We start from the raw sequence: 22029 nt of genomic DNA, 5'->3' as shown, positions 1-22029 counted from the left end.
TATTATTGTTTTATCTTATTAGTATTATTGTTTTATTATTATTATTTTATTTTATTTTATTATTATTATCGTTATTATTGTTTTGATTTTTATTATATCATTTTATTATTATTATTATTATTATTATTTTTATTTTTATTTTTATTTTTATTATTATTATCATTATTGTTTTTATTATTATTTTTGTTGTTATTATTTTTATTATTATTGTTATTATTATTATTATTATTATTTTATTTCATTTTATAATTATTTTTATTATTTTATTTTATTTTACATTTATTTTATTGTTATTTTATTGTTATTTTATTATCATTGTTATTATTATCATTGTTTTATTTTATTTATAATTTTGTTATCATTATTATTGTTTTATTATTATTTATTATTATTTTATTATTATGGTTTTATCTTATTAGTATTATTGTTTTATTATTACTGTTTCATTTTATTTTATTATTATTTTCGTTATATTATTTTTATTTTTATTGTTTCATTTCATTATTATTATTGTTGTTGTTGTTGTTATTTTTATTATTATCATTATTACTATATATTGTATTTTTCCTTATTTATATATTGTTTGGTTGTCCAAGATTGTGTGTTGGGTATAACACTTTATTTTGATGATTTTATGTGATTTTTTTGTGATTCTCTAGGATGTATGAAAGCAAGGATATGGTGTTCATGTGTTGACATACACATATAGGAGATGCATTGATGTGTTTGGTGGATATTGATAAGGAATGTGGATATTTATGTGGTTGTGTTGTATGTATGACTATATGATATTGTCTACTTGAGTTCAAGTTCAACTTAATGATATGAAAGTGTATTTACTTGTCATGGATGCATGTTTTGTGTGAATTGAGTGTCTTGACAGTGCCAAAAACCAGTAAATTACTAGTTACTGATGTGGTGCTTGGCAGAACGATGTAAACCGCCAGGCGATAAGCCACAAAGTGAACTACGAAGACAAATATGAGAGTTGACGCCTAGCGGTGTAGGATGACCCACGAGGTGAAAGTTGTGAAATTGGGCTAAACCCAATTCTAGAGGGTTGGCACCTGGCGGTGTGAGTTTTGGACCTGGAGCAGATTCCAGTGGACTGGTGCCTAGCGGCACAAGAAGTTTCGCTAGGTGGCTTGTGTCATTTTCACCAGGCGACGTTGAGGTCGCTTTAGGCGACGCATAACATGTTGGTGGATTCGTTTAGGCATTGCTAAGACTCTAGAAGATGGTCTTTGAGGAGATGACTTGCTAGGGCCCTAGTTACGAGTGCAACTTGTATTGGGATAACACGTGGCCACTTGAGGTTGTAGCCTGGTAGTTTCGGAAGTCCAGTGGAGTGTGGGAGATCGTGGCTCGTACGGATAAGTTCCGTAAGATTGTCCTCTTCAGTGTTATCCGACGAGTTTGGTAGTCTTGGGACAAATACGGAGTGTGGTTCGTATTGGGAAACTCCACTTGGTGTTGTAGATTGTGGCCGTGACAAGATTATTTTCGCGTATGGATTATAGGTGGTGGCCTGTAGTCGAAGGGGGCAAGTAGACACTCATGGCAGCAAGTATCAACTAAAAGAATCATCAGAGGGTGTAGAATCTGGATACTCACGATGACGACTGTGGGGGGAGGGGTAGTGACTAAAGATGGTACTTTTGTGAGGGTCGTTTGATTAAGTTAGTAAATCGGAGTTTGTGGGGTTGTTTTCTTTTATATTGTTGTTATTTTCTTTTATTTTGAGCTCATCTTATTTGTTTGTATTTGACGATAATCGTGTAACTTGTTACACTAGAGCATAGGATGTTGCAAGTGGAGCTATTGAAGAGTAGCGCCGGAAAGAGGGCTTACATGGGGATATTTTTTAAAGACTTGTATTTATCTCATTCGTTTTCAATGGAATATGAACTTGGAGTTGTACTCTTTTAATTGAATATTGATTTTGGAATTTGTTTTCATTTGGCGCGACTAATAAAGATGAAAATTTTTCTTGTGTTTTTGAGTAATATGAATAATTAAATACAGCTATTTAATGATATCTTATTTTATTTTAATTAAATTAGTAATTATTGACATGTGAAGCATGGGTGATGTGTCTCATGAAGATTTCATGAAGCTTTGTTGAACTACTTGGAGCCATTGCTTTAGAATCATGCCTTTGTTGATGAAGTTATGGAGATTTGATGGTATTCATGTTTGACATGTCTTGAACGCGTGCCGTCCACATGGATCAATCATTAGGAAAAAGTGTTTGATGTTTGTAATTCACATTGTAGACCTTATAGCATTAATTTAATGTATTTGGTCTTTATTGTGTTTTTTAATCTGTTGAAATATTTTTCAACAGGTTAAAATGTGTTTTTTAATCTATTGAATGAATTTTCAACAAGTTAAAAGGTTAGTTGCAGTAGTCTTAAAGTGTGACTTATTCAATCAGTTGATTTATTTTTTAATCGACTGATTTCACTTAAGTTAAGTGAAATCAACTTATTGATTTAGAAATCAACTTGTTGAATTTTGTAACAGTTTGACTATAAGTGTTGTGATTTTCGAAAGAGAGGTAACTTGATCATTTTTAGCGCGAAATTGTTCTAGAAACCAAGGAAATCTCTCTCTTTAGTGATCATTCAGATTGCAGCTATTGAAGATTGATCTTGGATCAATTCTTGGAGCTTTTGGCTTGTGTTTGAAGCTATGATAAGGTGTTTGTGCTACCACTGATGTTTGATCTTTCTCAAGCTTTGTGTGTGTGCCTGGTGGTTTTCTAGGTCTGCAAGAGGGTTCTTGTTGTGTTGTTGTGATTCTTGTGTGATTCAAGAGTCTTTGGTGTGTGTTTTGCTTATTTTGAAAGTGTAAGAGTGTAAACTTTGTAAATCTTTTGAAATTGTGCAAAGTTAGGCTCAGGTTGCCTTGACAAACTGGATATAGCTCAGGTTTGAGTGAACCAGTATAAAAATCTTGTGATCCAATCTTTTCTCTAACCCTTTTGTCTTGCATAGTCATTTAAAGTTTAAAGAACTTGAATTTAAATCATCTTTTTCATATTCTTGAGTGTTTTGATGATATCTGCAGCATAGAGCATGTTTGCATAATCAATTAAACTTGTCTTGATTGTTCTTGTGCATTTCTGTATTTTTCCCAGTATTTCAGTCGACTATTTTTCTATTTCAATCAGTTGATTATACTAGTACAAAATTTGTTTAGTAAAATCAATCGACTAACTCTATTTTTGAACCATTGAAAGTATATTGTCCAGTAGTTTTTACATCCTAACTTAGTGATCGAATTGATTCAATTTAAAATAGTTTTTATACTTCAAAGATTGCCTAAAGTTTTTAACTAGCCAATTCAACCCCCCTCCCTTTTGGCATTTCAACCATTTCAAAACTAACAGTAATATCCGGTCGGGATGTTACATGCAGGCCCAAAATACCTCACGTGCAACAACTTTCTTAAAAGACCAAAATGAAGGGCAAAAGACAAACTTAATGTGTTTAAGATTTTGATCGGGGTAGGATTGCAGACCTCGTTGTTAGGACCCTTATGACGTATTATGATCTTCAAACATATGAAGAATGGAGTCACAAATCTAGAGAGAAAACAGAAAAAGAGTTGAGAAAAAAAATTTAGAAAAATGATAGTTTTATGAAACTTGATTAATAAAAAAAATTATTTATAATCTTACTTTTAATAATAAAATAATCGAGTATCATCTTTTAAAACCACCACTCTCTTAATTATTTTTAGGTTTTTACATGACAATATTAAATAACAGTTAAATTATACTAATATAATTTTTTTATAAAATAAAATGAATTCATATATAAATTTAAGAATAAAATTTAAAAGGTATTATACAATAGAGTTTTCTAAATTAACTAGTGTATAAATTTTAACTTATGCAAAATACAATTTTATTTTTTTATATCTATATATCAAAAAATTGTCTAAATATTTATAACATTTGTCTGATTGAATTGCAGCATACTGCACGCGCGTTTGCCCCCACGATGTTTTCATACAGTTAATTTTGCTGGCTTCTTATCTATTCCAATTATTACTAGTCAAAGATCGATATGAATATATTTACTTCAAATTAAATACGTGCATGAAAAAATAAGGACTCGTTTGTCGTCTATACAATATAAATATTATTTTAATTGTGAAGAACAAAAAGATAATACGAAAAAGGTACTCCTGATTGCTGAATGCAAGGTGGGACAGTTCAAATGGATTTATGTACATTATTTGATATTTTAATGTATATATTGACTTTTATGGCAATCATAATAGAGACGTGTGAAAATCATGACAGAGACATGAAACGGATGAAAAGGAGATTCATAGATAAATAATACTTCAGCTTATATAAATATAAGAAAATATTATATTTAACAAACTTTAATGTTTTGAAAGATGTTACTTAGAAAATATCTATATTTTTAAATTTAAACATACTAAACATAATTCTAAACACTTTAGAATATATATATATATATATATATATATATATATATATATATATATATATATATATAAAAGGTAGTAGCTTTATTTATTTATTTCACTAGTCTTCTATCTTCACGTTTTTTTCTTCATATATTTCTTCATATATAATTTTTTTTAGTTTTCTAAAATAGATACAGTTCTTTAGAGTTCAGACTATACAAATATACTATTTATACAATAATAACAACAAAAATTTTAAAAGTAATCATATATTGAACATACTAATCACTCATATTTCCACCTCAATTTCACAACTTTTATTATGGACTTCTGATCCTTTGGAGGTGCATCTTCATTTGCTCTCACCAAAATGGTGACCATCATAAAAGAAAAACACAACACAAGGGTAAACTAGTTTACAAAAGAGTTGTCCTAAGACCATCTAAATCACATAAATTATAATTCATACATGAGCAACTACAATGAATTCACATAACTACACATAAACAGATGACACTAAACTCTATTATCTAGATACATGCATGTAGAATCAAAATCACTAGAGACTTGCACTTGTGGTGGCCTCTACTACTCTATAGAGGTCATTGCCAATGGGTTTCACCCTACCACACACAAGGTTAATCCATGATCATCTAAGACCAATGGCAGAACTATTTAAGGACAGGGACTCCCCCAAAATTTTAGAAATTTATTTTTTTATATATATTTATATATTGTTTATATATTATTTATATTAAATTTATATTATGAAAAATTATAATAAAAGATAAAATAAAAATTTCGATGGAGACATTGATTTTAAAAGAGATTATAGTTTTTTTTTTCTGGCTATAAGAACTTTCCATCATATAAATTATCATAAAAGTGTGTGAGGAGAAATAAATACAAAGAGATAGATTAGAAAACAGAGGTTGAAGAACATTGTGATAATTGTGATTTATGAATATAAATTTTATCTTTTTCTAGATAGCTAAGAGGTGATAAATTTATATTAGAAAGATTATGATAAAGAGTAAAAGAAATGATTCTTTTTTTGAAAGAGGAAGGTTTGTGATAAAGATGAAAAAAATGCATCTACATTAACTAAACTTAAGAAATTAAATTTCACGAGAACCAATAATTCAAGATAATGAAAAACAAATCTCTAAAGTTCCTATAGATACATATAATGAATTTAAAAATTCATTAGAACGCGAACCGAAAAAAACGTCCTCAAATTTGACAATACCCACAAAATCAAATTGATGAGGTACGAAGAGCTTATAAAAATAGTATTCATGATTTTGTATCATGATATATGTCAACACCCAATTTCGTCCGGGTAAATAACATATTTTTTTGAAAAAAAAAATAATAATAATAAATATAAATAAAATAAAATAATATATATACATATATTTAAAAATTAGTGTTAAATAAAAAAAAGGAATAAAAATAAATTGTCTTAAAAAAATAATTAATTATAATAAAAAAGAATTAAAAAATGTTTCTAAAATTTATGTTTTTTTTAAAGTTAAGTAAAATAAGGTTTTTTTTAGATTAAAAAATTATTATTAATTATTAATTATTTTTTGTTTTGTTTAATTAAAATTAAAAATTAAAAAATTAAAAAGTTAAAAAATTATTTTATTATTAATTAATTTTCGTTTTTTTATTAATTAAATTTAAAAATTTTAAAAATATACAAAAACAGTTTTTGAAAGAACGGCGGTTCCTCAATGGTCTCAACTTCCTCCAATTACTCGTTTCAACTTCTTCCAATTGCTGCTTAAGCCATCTTTTAATTCACGTTGAAATTCATTTTGAGGAGAGGGGGAGAACACTCACACCACCTTACAGGAGGATCTCCACACTTCCATTCATCCACCAATTCACGCTTCATCTTTTCATCCTCTTTCCCAAAAAATATATGAACAGTGGGTTTTCTTCCCCAAGGATTCATCCTAACACTACTTCACGCATCACCCTTTGCACTCATTCAAGCAATCATTCAAGCAAGCACATCGCAAACGATACAACAAGTGAACCATAGAATATAGTGAAGGTACGTTTCCACTTTGGTGTTTAACTTGCGGCATAAATTAAAGGATAAGTATACAATGTTTCTCTTTTTTGTTACAATTACAAATGATCACAAATAAGAACAAAAATAAAATTGAATGGGGTAAAATGGTTGAGAGTACTCTTCTGTGTTGAAAGATTGGGTTCAAAGGAGATCGAAAGCAGAGAAGAATTAGGGCATTTCTTTTCTATTCCTGGAATGGCACTTTGAAGAGGATTGGAGAAGAGAACCTTGGTGTTTTGGTGTTTGGTGTTTGATCTTGAGAAAAACCTAACCCTAGCACGAGAGGGAAAAGGGGTAGCATTCGCGGACACTAGCAACATCGTTCAAGTGTGGTGGCAGTGCTGACGACGATAGCTTGACGGTATCGGAGTGGCACGATGTTGGTCAGGCGAAGATGAAGCGAACATGGGGATTGCTATGTAGTAGCGTTTCTGCGCAACTGAGAGAGGAGGAGTGATGGCCAGCACTGCCATTGGGGGTGGCACAATAATGGTGGCCATTTGATGTTTATGGTTGATAGCCGCGCGTGGTGGAAAAATGTCGTGAGGTGGAAGATGAGAATAAAGCGGAAGCAGTGTTTTAATTTTTGAGGAATTAATGAGAAGGGTCTTAGGGTAGATTTAATTTATTTATTCTTTCTTCATGTACCTGCATTCCCCAATGTAATAATCCCACTCGTTTTAAGTTTTATTTTACCTTCACGTACCTGCATTTCCATTAAGTACACACCCCACTCTTTTATTTTCCTTTTTTAGGCTAGGATGTCTTTACTTTATGCACCATGCGTTTCTCTTTATGCATCCCGTTTTCATGTGTATAGTTTTTCTCATTGCACCCACATACTCAGTTATGCACTCTTATTTTCTATTTCCAATTTTACCTTTTTTAATTAAATCTAACATTTCAATCATATGATTTTCTCAAAATATTTTAAATTGAAATAAAAATTAAAATAGTTTTTAAAATGATAAAAATAACAATAACTAAAATTTAAAATTATTTTCCTTATTTTATCTTTTAGTGTCTAATCGATCGTTCGCGTCGCACGACACTTCTTTTTAAAATAAAAATTATAAAAATTTCTTTTAGTGTCTAATCGACCGTTCGTGTCGCACGACACTTCTTTTTTAAATACAAGAATTATAAAAATAATTTTGGTATCTAATCGACCGCTCGCATTGCACGATTCTTCTTTTTAAATAAAAATTATAACAATTATTTTTTGTGTCTAATCAACCGTCGCACATAAAATTGTTTTGGTGTCTAATTGACCGCTCGAGTCGCACAACACTCAATTTCAAAATATAAAAAATTATAAAAATATTTTGGTGTCTAATCGACCACTCTCATCGCACGACACTCCCTTTCATAAATACAAAGTATAAAAAATGATTTTTGTGTCAACCCGGCCATACGCGGCATGACACTTATTTTCAAATATGTCAAAAGACAACTTTAAAAATTAAATATTCTAATCAAGTTTTATCAAGAACTACGTGATCCTTGATTCTCTATTATGAATGGAGATACGTAGGAGCAGGGCAAGTCCTTGTTAGGTTCACTTCCCAAAAATCAAAAGATTTTCCAAATCATTTTCAAATAGTTTTATAAAGAACTATGTAGCCCTGATTTCTCATTTTTAATGAGAATATGTAGGACCAAGGTTTTAACCCTTGTCGAGTCCCTTTTCACTCAAAAAATATGTTTTTTCAATATTTTCTTATTTTTGGGAAAAATAAATATATAAAATAAACACATCTCTTTTGAAAATTTAGTCGAGTCCCTTTTCACTCAAAAAATATGTTTTTTCAATATTTTCTTATTTTTGGGAAAATTAAATATATAAAATAAACACATCTCTTTTGAAAATTTAATTAAAGGTACCTCCTTTTAGGCGGGTGCTTTAGGGTCCTAATACCTTTCCTATGCGTAACCAACTCCCGGACCCTAAATTTGGTTTTCGTAGACTTTATTTTATTTTTACGGTTTTCCATAGTTTTTCAGAATAAACTATGGTGGCGACTTCTAATCTCTTTTTCCAAATGAATTTATTTTTAGTTCGTCGTCCTATCGCGATTTAGGTTGCGACAATATAATAGCGTGATTTAATAACGAATGATAGTCATATTTTTTTTTAATTCTACAATTATGTATTTGTTTTAAGCAGAGGAAATGAAGAGAAAAAATGAAAAGTTTTTTTTTCTAACTAAAAAAATTATACGTAACAAATTTAATTTGGCGTCCCTAAATTTTTTGTCCAAGTTTCGCCACTGTCTAAGGCCATTATCTTGCCTTAGACTAGGACCTCCTGCTACTCTCACCACATGAACCATTCTACTCTATTTGCGTGAGAATGATTTAGGAAGTCACCTTACTTGAATCCATAGTCCAATGCATACACTAAAATAACACTACCATAAAATATTCCTATGAGACCAATGGAATTACGTCAAACACATACAATGCTCATATATATATATATATATATATATATATATATATATATATATATATATATATATATATATATATATATATATATATATATATGTGTGTGTGTGTGTGTGTGTGTGTGTGTGTGTGTGTTAACAAACCCATTATCATCATAGTTTAACAACAATACTTTCACAATCATATACATCCTTAATCATATTTTCAAATTCACATTTTATTACAACAGCATACCAAGTCAAGTATCAAAAATACCACATCATTCATCCATAGCTTCATAAATAATATTTTTAAAATTAACTCGGTCAATCACATGTTAAAAATAAGAAATTTAAAATTTTGAAGCAATTCTCGCTTAAACGACAAGGCTCTAGCTTACGCTAAAGATTCTTGCTTAAGAGACAAGGACTCTTGCTTAAGCTAAAGATTCTCGCTTAAGCTAAAATTAAACAAAAAAAAAGAGTTCTAGTCATTTTCTCGCTTAAGCTAAAAATTCTCGTTTAAGCTAAAATAGCATATTTTCACATGTTCTCAACCTGCAAAAACCAAAACCCCAAACCATTAATATTTCACATGCGTTCATAAAAAAGAACAATTTCAAACAATTCAATCTACCAAATTATAACATGCAAGACAAATTTATTTCCGTCAAAAGAGAATAGCTCCCCTCACCTCAAACATAGACCAAAATTGAGACAACCAAGAACCCCCAAGATGATATTTAAGCTATAAAACCCTAATTCAACCTAAAAGAACCAAAACCCAAGAACACAAGAACGAATTAGAGCTCTGATTATGATTAAAGTGGAATTAAACACACAAAAACAGAAAAAAGGAGGGGGAGGTCATATTAACAACTTACTCAAAGGAAGAAAATTTTTGGGTAAATTCAAAGAGAATTTTGCCACGAACCCAAATTTTCCCTCTGATTCAAGAAAGGATGAAGATTCAGAGGAGAAGGGGAAGAATGAGCTGCTTGAGAGTTGAGAAGAACGAAGAGAATGGAAAATGAAGAACGAGAGTTGTTGGTTAGGAAAGCTAACTTCGGTTCTTTTTAATGAAGCAAACTTTCTAAAATATAAGGGTTTTACACTTATTCATTTAATTTTATTTGTGAGTTTTTGAGGTTCACAAATTTAACCAGCCAAATAAGTAATTTTTTTAATTATTTCTATTCTAATGAGTGTTTTACTTGATTTGTAGTGTTTTCTTAGCTTCTTATAATGTTTTGGGCACTTTAAAGTTTTCCTTTTGTTATTCCTAGGAAAACAACCATTACCAAGGAAAACTGCTTTAAATTATATAAATTGGTTTTGTGTATCAGCAATATCTTCTTGAATACTATATTTGCTAAATTTATTTAGATTACAACTTAAAGATTTGATTATTAATGTAGTTTTTTTAATATGAAATATTGTTTAAATAATCAAATTGAATGGAATTACTTGTAGACAAGTTATATGTTTGAGCAGTGTGTAAATGCATTTAAACCTTAGAAATTATTTTATGAATTTGTGTATTTTAGTGTTTTATATATCACTTGAATGGTGCTCAAGGGATGGCCATCCACTTATATGTGCATCATTCAAGCATCCACTTAGTTGTTAAAGTGACAAGACTCCTTGCTGAAGTTACGATTTGGGGTTTGAGTTATAGAGGTACTATATTAACCTTTTTCTTTAAGCTCAAATGATACATGGTGACTCAAGTGATGAAGAGTTGGTATTGTGACAAGGTTTTGGGAGATCTTTTAGCATGAATGAGGAGTTTAAGAGGTATTATTTCCACTTAATTGATATAAATTGTCACTTAAGAAAATTTTTCGTTTTTCAACTGAGGATGAAGTAAAAACAATTATTTCTCCTTCAAAGACATATCTATCCGGTGTTGGCATGAAACTGAAGTAAATATCCCTTAAAACAACAAAGTTGTAGCTTAAGCATGGAAGATGTAATAAACTTTTTTTTTGTTTTAATAATGCATATCACTCAAGTGATAGTTACTTGCTCAAGCAATGTGAAAGTAACTTTCAATACATATGTATGCTTAAATAACCACTCTCCATCCACTACAAAAATATGTAATTGCAATGGAGGTTTATTAGTGAAGGTTATAATAACCTCCAGTAAAATTTAATTTCCTAGAGGTTTTAGAAACCCCAATAACGTACCCGTGGTATTTTAAAAAAATCCAGTAAAATTTAGATTCATACCTTATTTTTTATTTTTGTTTTTGTTATTCTTTTATTTCCAAATCTTCTCTGTTCTCGGTCTATTACCTAAGAGAAATAAGAAACAATGATGATGTGTCGAGAGTCTTTCGTTTTTCTCCTACTGTTTTCTTTTCTGCGTGCCTCCCACCCGTGAACACGCTATTTCTAAGACGAAGCAACTTTCAATATTAAGGTGAAGACGCTCCCACCGTTACCCTAGGAGGAAGAAAAAGCAGTTTTCGCTCGTTCTCTGCGTGTCTCCTACCGTTCTCCCTGGTGTTTGAAGGTCAATACTACCTCCCACTGTTCTCCCAGCGTCTTCGAAGGTGAAGACGTTCTTTCTCTTTCAATTTCATCTCATTGCATTCATTTTCGTCTCAATCCCATTTCGTCTCAATGCCTCTTTCGATTTTTGGATTGATTTCGATTTCTCTTTTTCTCATGCCCTAAATCAGTGGGAAGTGATGAAATGCTTCTAACAACCAAGGTATGTGTGAATTTGTATAAACTACTGCATAGTAATTTCTTATTTTTGTTTATCGTTTCCTTATGTTATTTTGATACTATTTTAGCTGTAAAGAATGAGGATAGACACAGGAAGCTTTGGATACATTTTCTGAATCCCAATACCTTATCACTGAAGAACTTGATTTGAAGCTCGGAAAAGTGGATTTCGATATGCTTGGCACTTGCAAAGAAAAAAGTAAGAATTTAGCTTTATTTGTAAAACATTTGAATGCATTATAGTACTTTTGATGTTGTTTATTGATTCTGGTCGAGGATGTTGAATTTCCTGTAGCAACTCATTTATTTGATATTATAATATACTTTTGTTTTGTTCTCTGTCACTTGTGCAAGCAAAACATGCTTCAAGATTTTTTTACTCATTGTACTATGTGAATTGATATTCGTAAGATCTGTTGTTTTAAGAACTGCAAAAATGCATAATTACATACGGTGTTTCCTTCATAATTCTATAGTTGATAACTATATAGTACTAACTAATTGAATGAATAATGTTCTAGTTGTATGAGTTAAGTGTACTTTTTACTAGAGACTTTTACTTTTCCTCTTTCTCTTTATCAGTGCGTTGAGAAGACGAAGAAGCAGGTTCGTGCTTATCAGCGTTTGCTCATGGAAAAATGCGTACCTCTCATTCGTGTCTCTGATTTCGTCTCTATGCATTCACTCTTTCATAGCCAAATTGATTATGATGATGTAAAATATGTTACTCTTTCATAGCCAAATTGATTATGATGATGTAAAATATGTTCACCTACAGGTAATAAAAAACTTTCATTCCTGGTGTAAAATATGTTAAATTTTAAGAATTTAATTTCATGTTCCTCTTTATAATAGATTGTTGAATTTGTGTTGAAGCTACAAGTGAAGAGGATACTTTGAATGGTGAAGATGAAGATGGATTTCTGACGGCTTTTAAGATTTATTCTATCATATACCAGACTAGTACTGTAGGTGAAGATGCTAACTTTGTTGGTAGTGTTTATCAGTACCAAACCAGTAAATGTTCGTGCTTCATGATGGCAAGACAAGCTTGCTCTCGAGGTATGTCACTGAAGAATAACATTGATGTAGGTTTTTAAGTACAGCAAGCACTGTAGAGTTTCTGACAAGTGTGTAGATCACTTTGATCATCATTGTCGAGTATGAGTATATATCTTACTATTTCTTTAGTTATCACTCAAGTTATGTTCTGAAGGACTGTTGCTACCTTGGTTTGCAGTGGCTTAACAACTGTATAGGGAAGAAAAACTACTGCCAATTTTTTACACTCATGGTTGCAGCTATGCTCTTGGTAAGCAATATTGTCCATCTTAATCCATTAAAATCACTAAAAGAGGATCTTAAATGGATTTTAATGGATGAAAGTTTGTTTTAATTTATTGAAAAAGAGTGTGTAAACCAATTAAATCGTGATTTTAATCAATTAAATTATTCTTCTTTGTACTTCCAACAACTTGAAGAACATTATAATACATTAAAATTGTTTTTAATCCGTTTAACACTTTTTTTTTTTTGCATTTAGCCTTTAACATGACAGCTCAAAATGAATTTTTTCTTTCACAATCTATGCCTAATCAAGGGTGAAAGAAACATTTACACAAGATTAAACACGAAATTACAACTCAAAACACAGAGATTGAACAACCAAACTACATCAAATCTTCAAGCTTTTGTATCAACACTCCTACGGAATTGGAAAATATAATTCTGATTGAAATCATCAGTGTTTGGAAGTCAACCTCTATTGCCAAAAATAATCTTTCAACTTTTTTTACCTTGTCTCCGTATAAAGAGTCAACTATTTCTGTTTGAACCATCTCAAACTGTCTTAATAACTTTTGCAACATGGCATAACCTATAGAGCATCACAAGTATGGATTTGTATTTCCTAGTCATTTTCATTTTGACTAACTAATGACAGGTCTATACATGATTTTTGCACCTTGGGATTGAGATTGCAGTTTATTCTTCAATGGTTGACTGGGATACTAGTGCTTATCTTTTGTTTTGTCAGGAGGAAGCAATTTTCTGTGGATATATCCTCCAAGTTAGGAACCAGTTTCTCTTTGGTTCCCTTTGTTCTCGTGGTGGTGAGCATTCTACCTCTCCTTCTCCCTCTTATGTGATTACTATCTTTCTTTCGTACTGGTTATATATTCTTCTGATAAACTAACTTATTTGATAAAATTATTTGAGACTATTTCCTGATGCAGTTATTCTTATTTTCACTTGTGAAATTTTCAGTCCATCTGCACCATTCTAACTTATTTGATAAAATTATTTGAGACTATTTCCTGATGCAGCTATTCTTATTTTCACTTGTGAATTTTTCAGTCCATCTGCACCATTGTTGCAATGATTGCTACCGTACCAGTTGTTCATCTTTTCTTCTTTCATATCCTTCTCATTAAAAAGGTAAGTTTGGTTGTTGTTTGGTGTGTTGGTTGTTCGGTTAACACTTAATCTTGAAAGTAATTTTATTTATCTCTGTTTGAAAACAAAACAGTAAATAATTACATAAATCCTTTGTCACATAACTTTTTCTATTTAAATCGGCCATGTGTAGTGGTTGATGGTTTAACCTACATACTTCTTGTATATGCATTTCAGTTTAACAATATTCTAGAAATTAACATTAATATATTTTTTTCTTTTTAACTTTGAAACTTTAAAAAGAAATTCTATGTTAACAGTATGGGTAAGATATTCTAAGTACATACATTCTTTGTTGGTACTGAATATATTCTAAAAATTAATGAGTTTAATTATGTGTATTATAGGTATTGGGAACTGATGAAGGATTGACCCCAACCAAGGATGGAGGCAAATGTTTAAGAAGACTTAGCATGTTTAGAAAGGAAGTTCACTAATCCTTCATCCCTTTCATTTGTGTTTGTTATTTTTGATTCCCTAAGTTGACTTAGTTGAATCAACTTTAGTTGACTTGTTGACCTTTGACTAGGTTTGACTTGTTGACTATAGTTGACTTGACTTAAGCCAACATGCTAAACATGATGTGGATGAGAGAGTAAAGCAAAGGCATAAAGCATAAAGTAAAAGGCATAAAACAAGTGTACCTATGTACCTTTGGTCTCCTTTGTTTTTAGCACACTTTGGCCACTTTTTGGAGACATATGAGACACATTCTTTGTCTCCTTTTGTGCTAGAACGAAATTAGCCTTGCACACACCATAGTTAGGTCTTTTGTCTCTCATTTTTGTAACCTTATTTGACCTAGTTTCTAGAAGCTAGGGTTAGGTTTTTGTAGAGACATCCTTAGGTATCTTTTATTTGCTTAGAGGCCCCTAAACTCTTCTATATAAGGGGTGTTCCTAGACATGTAAAAGGGTTGAACATTTTGAAGTAAAAACACTCTTGTGTCTCAACCATTTGTAAGAGTTTCCTCCCTTGGGAGTGAATACTTTTAAGCCGTATCTTGCATAGTAAGTGGCGGCACACATTCACTCATCTTCAAGGTTGCCATGGCTTCTAGCCTAGGCTTGTAGTGGCGTGCTTCTCACATTATTATCATTTTTTTCCTTTCCATTTTATGTTTTCTTCTTCCTTTAATTGTTCTTGGTTTTCTATAGTTTATGTGCTTTCCATTTTCTTTTTGTTTTGAATCAATTCATCATCTTCTTCTCTTAAGCTTTGTGAAAGGAACCTTCACATCTAGATAGCTTGTTATCTTAATGTTTAGTGGGGATTTCACTTAGCTTTCTTAATCAACTTCACCATATTCATAACTCTAAAAGGAACAATATAATCCTTCATCAGGAACACCAACTAGAGAAGAAGTAAAGTGCTGGAATCCAAATTGTGGAAAAAGTTATGAACCATGTTGAGCTACAAGGTATCTGATTAAGGAAGTGTTTGTAATGAACAAATTATATCAAGCACCACATTAAAAGGATGTTATTTAATTTTTTTTATGTATACTTTTCTAATTAAAGCAATTAACATTGTAATAATGACTTATTAATTTTAATTTTTACGCTTTGTTATTTACATTGTTTTATATTAAAATTGTAAACTTTTGTTCTTTGTTCCTTTTATAAATGTTATTTGTAAATTATAAATACTAAAAATCTAAAATTGTTGTCTTTTATAAATTTTATTATATTTTAGGATTTATGCATTATTAAAAAATACTAAAGAAACCCCAGGCAGTAGTGGGGGTTCCGGTTGGGTTCCAGAAACCCTAGGCAGTAATGGATGTTTCAGAAACCCTAGACAGTAGTGGGGTTCCAGAAACCCTAGGCAATAGTGGGGGTTCCAGAAACCACAGGCAGTATTAGGGGTTTTGTAAACCCCCAGTAAGTTGTGCTTTTCCAGGGGTTGATAAAAACCCCTAGTAAGTTGCGCTTTTCCAGGGGTTGATAAAAATCCCCAGTAACCTGTTAGCCACGCTGGTTCTTCTAGGGAAATTTTAAACCCCCGGTAAAATCATTAGTGGAGGTTAAAACCCCTAGAAATGCCAAATATAATCCCTACTAAAATTAATTTTTTTTGTAGTGATCAAATTGAATACATGTGTTATATGAACCAAATTTGTTATATATGTAGTCAAAATGAGTTGATATTATCCATGGCTTTCTCTAACAAAGTAACACTTAACTTCAATATATTTCATTATTTCATGTAATACTATATTTGAGGCAATATTCAGTAAGGTGTAATTATCATATATATAAGTGACAATCGTGTAACTTCTCTAAACATTAGTTCGTGAATTAAGTGTTTGATTTATGTAAGTTTTGACAATAGCTCAATATTTCGCCTTTATAATAGAGTTGACTATAACATTTTGGTTTTTTCTTTTCCAAGAGATAAATATAAAAAAGTTCTCCTTGATAACATTGTCTTGAAGTAATCAAATTAATACTATATTTATATCAACTTTAGTATTATTAACAAAGTAACTAAAAGGATTAATATGGGTAAGATAACCCAAAAGTCGTCTCTTAATAAACACAAAATTTATTTCTAACAAATCAGTTCTCATAAAATATATACAAATGGGTTAGACAAATAAATATAACAAAAGAAGAAAGTAAATAAAATAAGTAAGAAATTAAATAGAAAAAAATAAATGTAAGAAAGTAAAAATATTGCAAAAGATAAAAAAGTAAAACAATAATAAAGAAAAAATGTTGATTCCCCTACTTTTCAAATAGAATTCATCATTGGTTTTCTAACGATTATTATTCAATTGATTTTGTTGTCTTAGATTTCAAATTAATTAATGTAACTTCTCTATCAATGTAACAAGCTAACATGTTATAAATCACAATGTGAATGATTTTATAATGGTTAACATTCAACCCAATATCACTCTACAAAATTTGGATTTTACTTTATGCACTCATAGTATTCTCACTTTATATTTGACAATTATGCTTTGCGTTATTTCATTATTCTTCTAGTATATCATACTTCTTGTGTTCTTCATCTTAGTCTTGGTACTTATAATACATTGTTCAATTTGACCCTAATGCATATTCATTTGAGTATATTCTCCATATCTTCAATATCTTCATCTTTCTTCAATTTCTTCATCTTTCTTTATCTCGAAGATCTTGATATAACAATAAGAGTGTATTGCTTCTTGTGAATTAACAATTCTTTCCAGTTTTTGCGATTCTTCAATTTGAATTTCAAACTTCATTGTAACGTTGTAGCTTTGATCTTCTGAATATTCTCTTGCAGTCTTTAATCTACAAAATATTTTCCTTCCTCATGCGATGGCAAACACCCTAGCCATTGCTAAAAGGATATAAGAGGAATTGGCTTCATCTGAGCTAAGCATGCCCACATTAATGATCAACTAGGTTAAAGAAGTTGTGAAAACCTAGTCTAGGTTTCTTTATAAATATTTAAATAATATTCGGGCCTTGTATTTTGGGCCGATTAGTATAGGAAACTTCATTTTGGGCTTTATATAATGAGCCAAAATAGATTAGGAATGTTGGCCAACTTAAGTCAACTTGGGTCAAGGCCTAAGGTTGACTAAATGGGGCGCATAAGAGAGAATTGACCAAAGGTAAAAGAGTAGTCTTGAAACTTGATGAGAAAGGCATGATGGAGTAGTGGCCATGTAGCACTCTCCTAATGGAGAGAATTTGCTAAGAGTTGTGGTCATGTGTCATTATGTAAGTGGAGAGGATTTCTCTCATGTAGTGGCCACATGTCCACTTCTCATTAGATAAGATTTCTAGCTTACTCTCCAAGTTTTCCAAGATAACTCTTTTATGGTTTGAGACCACTTGCTCCTATAAATAGAGAGAGCTTAAGACCTTGTAAAAATCATTCATGAATATAGTTGAGATGACTCCATACTCTTCTCTTTTTGTGAATCAACTTAGGCTAGAGTTCCCCTTAGTGACTTCCTCTAGCCTCCTTCCTTTAGTGTTGGCCTAAACTCACTTGAGAGCTTCGCCAAACACCATTTCCACACCTTTTCTTCATTACATCTTCTGGCTTCTGCGCCTTCATCTTGATCCATGGAAGTCTCACCAATTCCACATGGCTTCTTCTTGGTTCCTCTCTCTTGAAGAATGACTTATCATGATGATTGGTTGAAAATAATATGAAATTTGCACTCTTCAATAAGAGAATATTTTTTTTATATTATTTTCTTCAATCAGCCTTTATATTCTTCAAATATATCTTCAATCATATATCACATAATATCATCAAGCAATGTTGAGCCCTTGAAACTTGTTTCATAATATTCTAATATGATATTCTCTTTATTAATTCAACCATCAATCTCATCATTCAGATATCTATGACCATATCAAACATGATCTCTATATCACCTAGTGATTTGTTGACTTTTTTTGCACAATATGATGATCATATCTTGACTCATCTAATAATTATGATACTTGTGTAATGCCTGTTTGACTTTACTCATATAGTCAACCTTCCATTCGATTCGTCTAATGAAAGTAATTAGTGACAGATCTTGATCAAAAAGTTTGAAGAGGCCAAAATAATATATTCAAATTTTATATATTTAATTATTATTATTATTATTAATATAACAAAAATATATATAATTTAGTATTGAAATTCTTGTATGTTTTTTCTTAAAGCATTTGTAGTTTTGAAATTGTATTTGATATGAAACCCATTTTAAATAAGTTTTTCTAATTTTATCTCTTTCCTTGAATGTTTCCATATTTGAGAATGTTTTTCTTATAAGTTTCAAAGAATTAATATGAAACATTCCACCTATAATTCAAAATAATTAATATATGAAACGTCTCACTTATAATTCTTTGAATCTTAAGAAATGGTTATCTAATTCAACAATTGAAGTAAATTTGTATTGTTTTTATCTTCAAGAATATCTTTCCTTTGATCACTTTAAAAAAAATGAATGTATTATTTTATTTTTCATCAATATACCTATTTAAAAAAATTAAGACTAAAAAATAATTTATTAAAATCTAATCAAAAATTAAGAGATGTAATTACTACAAAAAAAAATTATAATCTAGTCACATTTAAGTAATGGTTATGAAAAAACATATAGTACATACTTTTTTTTATATTCATAAAAAAATAATATACAAAAAACTCATAAGATGAAAAGAAAAAACTAAATATTAAACTAATATTTTTCTTTCAAGAGCAAGGACAGAAACACCTTTTTTATATTAAAACAGAACGGATGAGAACTAAGAGCGAGAGAATGAATTTATATCTAACTTTCTATTTCTTTTTTAAAACAAAAAACATAAGAGAAGATTAATACAATATGTGAGAAACTTAAAACTTAACATGAGAGAAAACAAAAAAATATCTCAACAAATTTTATTATTCTTTATTATGTTTAATTTATTATTTTATTATTTATTAATATTAAATATTATATTTTGAAAAAATAAAAATCAATGTAAAAAATAAAATAAAAAATCTTGGGGGGCCATGGCCCCTTGCGAACCTTCTAATGTCTGTCACTGGAAGTACTTGTCTAGTGGGGATGTTCAACATTCAGCTTCAAGAGTTAACTTTGACTCGTCTAATATTGATACTTGTCTAGTGCTTTTGTTATGCTTGCGTGGACTCGTCTAACACACTATGTTGACTCGTCTAGTGCTCGCAGTAGTCTAGTGCCTTGCTTGTTATGTTTACTCATGTGGTCAATGTACTTGTATACTTAGTTTAACAAAGTTTGTACTGTTTAAGTCGTCTAGTGGCTTGGTCACTTCTGATTAACGCTTTTGGTGACCTTGGTCGTCTAATAAGCTAGTCGTTTAATGACCTTGGTCGTCTAGTTCACCTTGTGACTCTTCTAATCAGAACTTTTGACTAAGGTCGGTAATCTTCATTTTCTTTCTTGCTTGCGAAGTTTTCAAATTTCATTGTCCTTTTTCCATACTTTATTTAAAACTTCATGAACACACATTAGTGAATAAAGGCATATATATATATATATATATGTGTGTGTGTGTGTGTGTGTGTGTGTGCGTGCGTGCGTGTGCGTGTACGTGTGTGTGTGTGTGTATGTGTGTGTGTATGTGTGTGTGTGTGTGTGCGTGTGCGTGTGTGTGTATGTAAAATCATAGTGAAAAGCATTTCAATAATTGGGTTGTTTATTGGTTTATCTAATGGTCTAATATTTGATTTATCTTACCCATTCTCTATCCAGTCCTATGTAAGTATATTATCAAAGTGTCTTTATCCACACTAGAACATTATCATACTAACTTAATTCTCCTGTTTCATTATGGATTTTGTTATCATCAAAACCTATGTATTGTTAGGCTCGTCTAATGGAGTCTTTCAACGTATACTTTACTTACTTTTTAGAATATAAGGAATATGTTGGCTAAAGCAAAAGACTTAAAGATTTTGAATGATGACAAAGCAAATTAGAAGATAATTTGAAGACAAGATTTCAATGTTTAAAGTCCTCTTGTAAAATAAGTTAATCATGTTGTAAAGTTGTTTAGAGTGACTTAGAATCAACAACATGCTCTTAATCTCTATGGTTTCTCTTATTTTTGTAAAAACCACCGTGATAATTGATTATCACTTAGAATAATCGATTATCTTAATTTGTGTTCAATTTTTTGAAAATCCACTGGAGTAATCAATCATCTCCCTAGATAATTGATTAGTTGCTCGAAGTTTTGTTTTTAGAAAACGCACGGGAATCATCGATTATCATAAGTGATAATCAATTATCCTTGACATTTTGAACATGTTTGTTCAGTTTCTAACCTAATTTTCAAAACCTCTATCTTTAAAGATTGCAATGTGTCTTCGAACTTACCCTTTTGAGATCCAAAGTTCTAGTGATGTGTTTGCAAAGAGTTTCTCTGAGTGTTTTTAAAAGAGCTTTGAAAAGCCTAGTGTGAGTGGAGCAATAAATTTTCCTAAGAGGGATTCTTGGGAGATTGAGTGCTGCTACTGTTGCTAGGAAAGTTGTTCATGTTTTCTGTGTGATTCAGAGGAAGTTTTCTTTCATATCTTATGTCTTCAAGAGATGTGTTTTCTTTTCCTTAATCTTTTAATTTGATTGTACTCTAATCTTTATAGTGATTAAGTTAATCTCTTTGTTTAAAGAGATTAAAAACTGGACATAGAATCTTTTGATCTGAACTAGTATAAATATGTGTTGAATCTTCTTCCATATCTCTTTAATTTATTTGTTGTTGCATTTAAGGGCCCTAAGGGTTTAATTTAAACGGTAAAATTTAGAAAATTTTTAAAAGTATTAATTTTATTAATAAACCAATTCACCTCCATCTTGATTTTTTTCTATTAACAAATTATTCCGCTACACATTTACAACAGAATAAAATCAAAGGGTATCGTGAAAGGAAATTGTCATTTAATTAAAAAATTTCATAATTTTGGTGACTTTTATTATAAGTAACTCAAAATCAATGATCATATAAGGAGTATACAAACTTCCATTGCCTAATAAGCTTTTTTTGTAAATATTCTATAGCTCTTAATTTAAAATTCAAAAGTTTACCCTCGACATCTCCATAAAGTAAAAAGTGTAGTTTTATGGATAATTAGTGAAAAACTTATGATTTTTTAGGAGCAAAGGTTCAAAATTTTGTTTGATTCAACAACAAAAATAAAAGTTCCTAAGTATATTGGTGTTACTATTTTCACACAAGGATAGATTGGACAAGAATAATGCTAATGGAGCTAGTAAACAACCTTAATGAATTTCTAAGTCAGAAATGAACTTTTCAAAGCTCTTAATTAACCAAACTCGTAATTCTGAAGAATCTGGGAATAAGGTAAGTATCTTCGTCTGCTAATGATTACGAAG

At 30.4% G+C, this 22029-nt stretch overlaps 2 long non-coding RNA genes across 3 annotated transcripts; both read left to right on the top strand.

Annotated features, from left to right (window-relative positions):
* The first annotated feature begins 6186 nt into the window (after positions 1–6186).
* On the top strand, positions 6187–7285 carry LOC146888773 (uncharacterized). The gene is made up of 2 exons (XR_014984936.1): positions 6187–6514; positions 6670–7285. It is a non-coding gene; the product is annotated as an uncharacterized LOC146888773 (long non-coding RNA).
* A 3978-nt stretch (positions 7286–11263) lies between these two features.
* LOC114176728 (uncharacterized) lies at positions 11264–15731 on the top strand. 2 transcript variants are annotated; one of them, XR_003603046.2, is made up of 9 exons: positions 11264–11524; positions 11654–11685; positions 11771–11901; positions 12285–12480; positions 12558–12764; positions 12943–13014; positions 13738–13813; positions 14058–14138; positions 14504–15731. It is a non-coding gene; the product is annotated as an uncharacterized LOC114176728 (long non-coding RNA). The 2 variants fall into 2 exon arrangements; XR_003603043.2 differs by having other exon boundaries at positions 11265–11524; positions 12579–12764.
* The last annotated feature ends 6298 nt before the right edge of the window (positions 15732–22029 follow it).

Source organism: Vigna unguiculata, chromosome 1 (genome assembly GCF_037176805.1).
Source record: "Vigna unguiculata cultivar grain cowpea cultivar isolate G323 ecotype 2 chromosome 1, ASM3717680v1, whole genome shotgun sequence".
Taxonomy (NCBI): Eukaryota; Viridiplantae; Streptophyta; class Magnoliopsida; order Fabales; family Fabaceae; genus Vigna; species Vigna unguiculata.
This window is presented reverse-complemented; position numbering and strand designations above follow the sequence as displayed.